Source organism: Ananas comosus, linkage group 9 (assembly GCF_001540865.1).
Source record: "Ananas comosus cultivar F153 linkage group 9, ASM154086v1, whole genome shotgun sequence".
Classification (NCBI taxonomy): Eukaryota; Viridiplantae; Streptophyta; class Magnoliopsida; order Poales; family Bromeliaceae; genus Ananas; species Ananas comosus.
This window is the reverse complement of record NC_033629.1, coordinates 8,671,839-8,677,639: the sequence shown is the minus strand read 5'-3', so window position 1 is coordinate 8,677,639 and position 5,801 is coordinate 8,671,839. Positions and strand designations below refer to the sequence as shown.

Genomic DNA, 5,801 nt, shown 5'->3' with positions numbered 1-5,801 from the left:
TTCAGCCGTTCATTTTAGGCTACTCGTTTACTAGGCAAACGAAATCAAAAAATTATAAAATTTGGTTTTTAGATAGTTCCAATAGTATAGATCATGTCTAATGGAACCGATCACTGAGTCGAATGTCCCATCATCAAAAATAATTTATAAGCACAGAGGCCTCCATGCTTTCGAAAGCATAGGAGGCTGTACCGAAAAAAGATTTACCTAATCACCGTTAGATCTACCATTTTGACTATTTTCACTTGTTAAATCATATTATTTAACCAACCACCCACTCAACCCTAGGGGACCACTATTGTCCTAACCGTACATCCCTTAATCTAAGGGCCGAAAACCTCATAGCACCCATTAGTTGGTGCTATTAATAGTATAATAGCCTATAGCTTAGTTATATATATATATATAGAGAGAGAGAGAGAGAGAGAGAGAAAGAGAGAGAGAGAAAAAGAAAAAGAGAGAGAGAGTGTGTGTGTGTGTGAGGCTAGTATGCTTCTGGATCCATGGAGCCTTCCGTGATTTCAAGTTGTTTTCGATATTGGGATTTTCGAATCGACAATAGGCTCGACTTAATCTAAAATATTTGCAGTACTTAGAAAATAAATTTTGCGATTTTTCGATATCATATGCCTAGTGATCGAAAGGGCTCAAAATCAACGGCTGAAAATAAAAATCTTAGAAAATATGATTATATGACATTAAAATTTTATATCAAAGATATTGATCTTATTTTATATAGTATAAAAATTTTTCTATCAAAATTTTACATGATTTGAATATTTCTACTCCGTTAAACATGCAAACAGCTCACCACGGCCATTAAAATTATTGATTTTGAGTCCCTTCGATCACTAGGCAAACGATATCGAAAAATCACAAAATTTATTTTCTAGGTACTTCAAACACTCTAGATCAAGTCTAACGGAGCTGATTGTCGATTTGAAAGTCCTAACATCGAAAACGACTTGGAAGCATGGAGGGCTCCATACTTCCAGAAGCATACCAGCCTCACACTTTGTGTGTTGTGTGTGTGTGTGTGTAGAGCTACTATATATGCTATCGGAAGCATAGAGAATTTGATGCTTCCGATTTTTTGACCTTTGGATCAAGAATTGTACGATTGGGATGATTGTGGCCCCCTTTAGGGGTTGAGTAGTACACCTTGAGTTGAGTGGTCCCCACAGGGTAATAGTATTAATCCAAATATATATATATATATATATATATATATATATATATATATATATATAGAGAGAGAGAGAGAGAGAGAGAGAGAGAGAGAGAGAGAGAGNATATATATATATATATAGAGTTGAGCTAGAATACTATCGGTAGCAAACGGGCTCCGTTGCCACCCATTTGTTTTCGATAATGGAGCCTCCAAATCGACGATCGACACCATTGAACATGATCTATACCACTTGAAGTGTTTAGAAATCAAATTTCATACATTTTCGATATTGTTCTCTTATCTATCGAGTGGACACAAAAATGAATGGCTGAAAATGAATATTCTTTAAAAAATGATGATGGGAGTCTTGTAATCAAGATCAAGAGTATAGATCTTGTTTTAAATAGTTTAAAAAATTTTCTAACAAAAATTCAATTGATTTGGATATCTTTACACCGTTAAACGAGAAAACACCTCATATCGACCATTAAAATTACAAATTTTGAAATCCTTTGATCATTAGGCAAATGATGTCGAAAAGATTTAAAATTTGATTTCTAAACACTTCAAGTGGTACAGATCATGTTGAACGGTGTCGATCGTCAATTTGAAGGCTCTATCATCGAAAATAAATGGGTGGCAACGGAGTTTGTTCGCTATATATAGTATTCTAGCTCAACTCTATATATATATATAGAGTCCGGCTACTATACTATTAATAGCACGAAGCACTTGGTGCTACCAAGTTTTTCGCCGTTAGATCTACCCTTTTGATCATTTTCACCCGTTAAATCATACTATTCAACCAACCACTCACTCAACCCTAAGGGGCCCACATCATTCTAACCGCACATCTCTTAATCCAATGGCCAAAAACTTGATAGCACCAATGTCACGCCCTGGATTTCAGCGGAAGCTCACCAGTCACGTGCACAGACCCGCCGTGTACACCACAACTCAAGTATACACCAGGCGTCTACAAATAGTATAGTAAAAGATTTTGATTCTAACTAGCTAATCAGAGCAAAAACTTAAAAGTTTAAACTTATACAATCCAAAACCTTAGTACAGTAAATAAGAACAAAGTACAATCTACAATAGTTTAATATACATCTCAGTACTAGACTACATAAACTGCCGGAGGTGATCTAATACATGTCCAAAAAGGCTCTAGCTAGCCGCTGACCCCTCGCAATGAACCCTAGACTTTCCCGCTGTGGAAGGCTCTGTAAAAGCAACAACAAAGAGGGCGTGAGAACTATTAAACAATAGTTCCCAGTGGGTAAGCCGCTGAGAGTGGCGAAGTACACCACTAGGTCAACTGTGGTATGAGTGGATAGTAATAAGTAAGCAAGTAAATGCAATAAGCAAGTAAGTGCAATAAGCCAGTAAATGCAATAAGCAAATGTAAAAGTAAACTACTCATGATATTTGCTCAACAATCAATAAATATCGATAGACTGCAGGTATCAATTATCACGATGAATTCTATCAATCATATTACTTGACAATTTAACCAAACATATACCAGATTGCAAGCAAGATAATTCATTATTACCGGAATTACAGATAATATCATGTAATTACTTTCTACATTAGTAAGAATGAAACATTCTTTATGTCGCTAACCAATCATGATGTCAACTTCTAGGTTATTCAGCACTAAGCTAACTTTAGATATCAACTTTCTAGTCTGTTCATCAATAAGTTCACTTAACCCAAGACATATAGTAACTTTACTACTCTGTCCAGCTAAGGTTAAAGTACTTGACATAACCCAATTTCCAACGGACTTACACAAGGTAAGTTCAAGCCGCGCCGTGCCTAATGCCCTATGGTAGGTCGAACATCCGCCACTCTTAGGAGATAGAGCACTGCCCCTACGGCATTCCATTTCGGCGTTGGCTCACTTCGTACATTTGGGCGGCATCTTAACTAAGCTGTCCTGGGGTGCTTGGCTGGGGGAAGCGACCCCGCAGCTTTGCAAACGCACACAATGGCGATGTAAGCCTATAGTCCACACCGGCCAAGTACCAGGTCTCCACAACAAAATCATAAGTCTTGACATGGCATCTCAACTCAAGCACTCGTGGAACGCGGGGCTGGGGTCCGACCCGCGCATGTACGGAAAGAGCTATAATGGGCAATCTAGCCAGTAGTCAGGTAAACAAAACTGATCTCCAACGCAATCATGTCTTCTGACATGCGAATCTCAACTCGACCACAGGTCAGGCACTGTTAGACCAATCATAAGTCTACTATCAACAACTTAGTTGACAAGATTATACCAGTCGTTAATATAAATGACAGGTTAAAGCTTTACATGCACACTGAGTCGATTCATTATCAGGCCTATACCCTTTTAGTCACGTACTCACAATCTCTCAACTCCTTACACATAAGGAAAGTGGCTTTACTAGGTTCTGTTCATTTTAGACTCATGGCCACATAATCTGGAAGTTCAATTATAAATTTCTATTCTTGAAGCAAACAAAGATGAAACAATTTCACCTCTATTGACAATACAAGTAGTATCATACTTTAGATCTGTTACTTCTACATAAGATTATATTTCAGTTGTATATCATCAATTATACCATCATATAAACTTCCTACGTTACTTACCTAGATATACTAATACCCACAATATGAAATTTATTCATTGAATATAGAAACGAACCAGAGTAATACAATGCAAGGGATATATAACCGAGTAATAACACTTTCACATAATCTCTCATGCCATTCAGTTTACAATGAGATGCATATTGCAAACACAGCCTTTACCTGATCTATTCAGAGTTAAATCATTATACTTGTTATATAACATTGCATAGCTGCAATCTAAGTACATCAGTCTCTTTGCTGTTCAACAGAACTAATTGGTCCGTTCCACGAATTTACCATCGTCTATCCTTCGGATAACGATCAAGCCAAATTGCATATGCAATACATAGATCATAAATAATAGTAACTAACAGGTAACCTATGTAGATGGACAAGTCATGAATCTTTCGATTACCAGTTTAAGATCCTATCATTTACCGATATGATCTTACATATCATTGCATGGTCTCAATGCCTTAAACTGCTACATATATTCACATGAATATGGAAATAACTTGCAACTAGATGTCAAAGGAGGACATAAAGGGAATTCACCATTTCGAAGGCCGACCCACTATCACAAGCTCAATCAGCCAAAGAAGGTCGCCGAATCGCTAGTCTCAACGGGAGCCCAACTCATGCTGAACAAAACACGAACAAGCAGTAGTCAAAAACTACGGCCCGAAATGCCAATTTCGGTACAATTTGCCACTTAGTACAAAGTTAAATTAATTGAATCCCTGTTTTTGGTTTCAATGTTAATACCTTTAGTTAAGCTCTCTAATGCTGTCCAATGCCAACTGATGGTTGGATCCAAGTCGATTCGCACTCTTTCGCTGCGAACAAATACTAGACGGCTGTCAACACGCACGTAAATAGCGAATATAGCCGAAATTTTGGTAACATGCAGTTTGTCTAACTTGGATTTTACTTACCCCTGGTTGAAACACCTTTCAAACTAGATTCTCAGGTTACCAATTTGACTCAAATTAGTTTGGAAACCTGCTGCGAACAAAGAATCCCAAACTGCATCAATTCGCACTAATAAACTTCGTATAGTTTCGAAATTACATCATAACTAACAAATTACCTTTGTCCATCTTTGGAGCAGCTTATCCCTGGTCTAAGATGGTTCAATCACAGCTAAATAACTTCTCTTTAGCTGCTGAAATTGCCCTCGAACTCAGCTGGGAGCAACAAAACCAAAACTACTCAAAATCCAATACTAAACTTCCAATTAGAGAAAATTTAAGCTACATACCTTTCAAAAGCTGCAACTCAGCTCTTTCTGGTGTTAAAATCCCAGAAAAGTCAGTAAATATCCTCCTCCCCACGTTCCAAAAGCTTTCCTTGAGTTTCCAACCCAGCGAGTAACGCGTGCGGCGCGAAATCGACGTAAAACGGCGACTTTTATTTGTAAAGAGAGAAACCTTAGAGAGAAAAAATGGAGAAGGTGAAAGAAGCCCTCCTCTGAGCTCTAGCATCATCCACAAGCACGAGGAGTCGTGCTGGGTTCAAATAGATAGGGATGAGAGGTGAAATTACCAAATTAGCCTTGCTGCCACATATCTGCCATTGTGTACCGGTACACGATGATGGCTGTACCGGTATACAATGCAGAAAATACTGAATTTCGTCAGATCAATGCACTTTCATGCTTTTAACTTTCCAATCACCCTCTAACTTGTCCAGAAAGTTGTCCAAACCCTTTAGAATATGTAGGGCAATTTCATTTACCATTTCCCACATTCGAACTTCGCAATTGACCAAATTCGAAGCATTGCAATTGATAATGCATTTGCGATGCAATTTTTCAATTCCAGTTATTTTCTCACTTCAGTAACTTGTCAAAACCTTTCTAAAATCTATCAAACGTCGTAGATCAGTTCCAAAAGCCATTCCAACCCTTGAACTTGTCAATAGGCCCAGATTCAGTATATTACAACCAATGACTTTATGCTATTAATAGCATAGTAGCCTAGTTCTATATATATATATATATAAAATTGAGCTAGAATACTTT

At 37.6% G+C, this 5,801-nt stretch overlaps 1 long non-coding RNA gene across 1 annotated transcript; it reads right to left on the bottom strand.

The window, feature by feature from the left end:
- Positions 4,714 to 5,254, bottom strand: LOC109714753. Its single transcript, XR_002217433.1, has 3 exons — positions 5,040 to 5,254; positions 4,869 to 4,965; positions 4,714 to 4,780 (listed from the first exon to the last, which is right to left on the bottom strand). It is a non-coding gene; the product is annotated as an uncharacterized LOC109714753 (long non-coding RNA).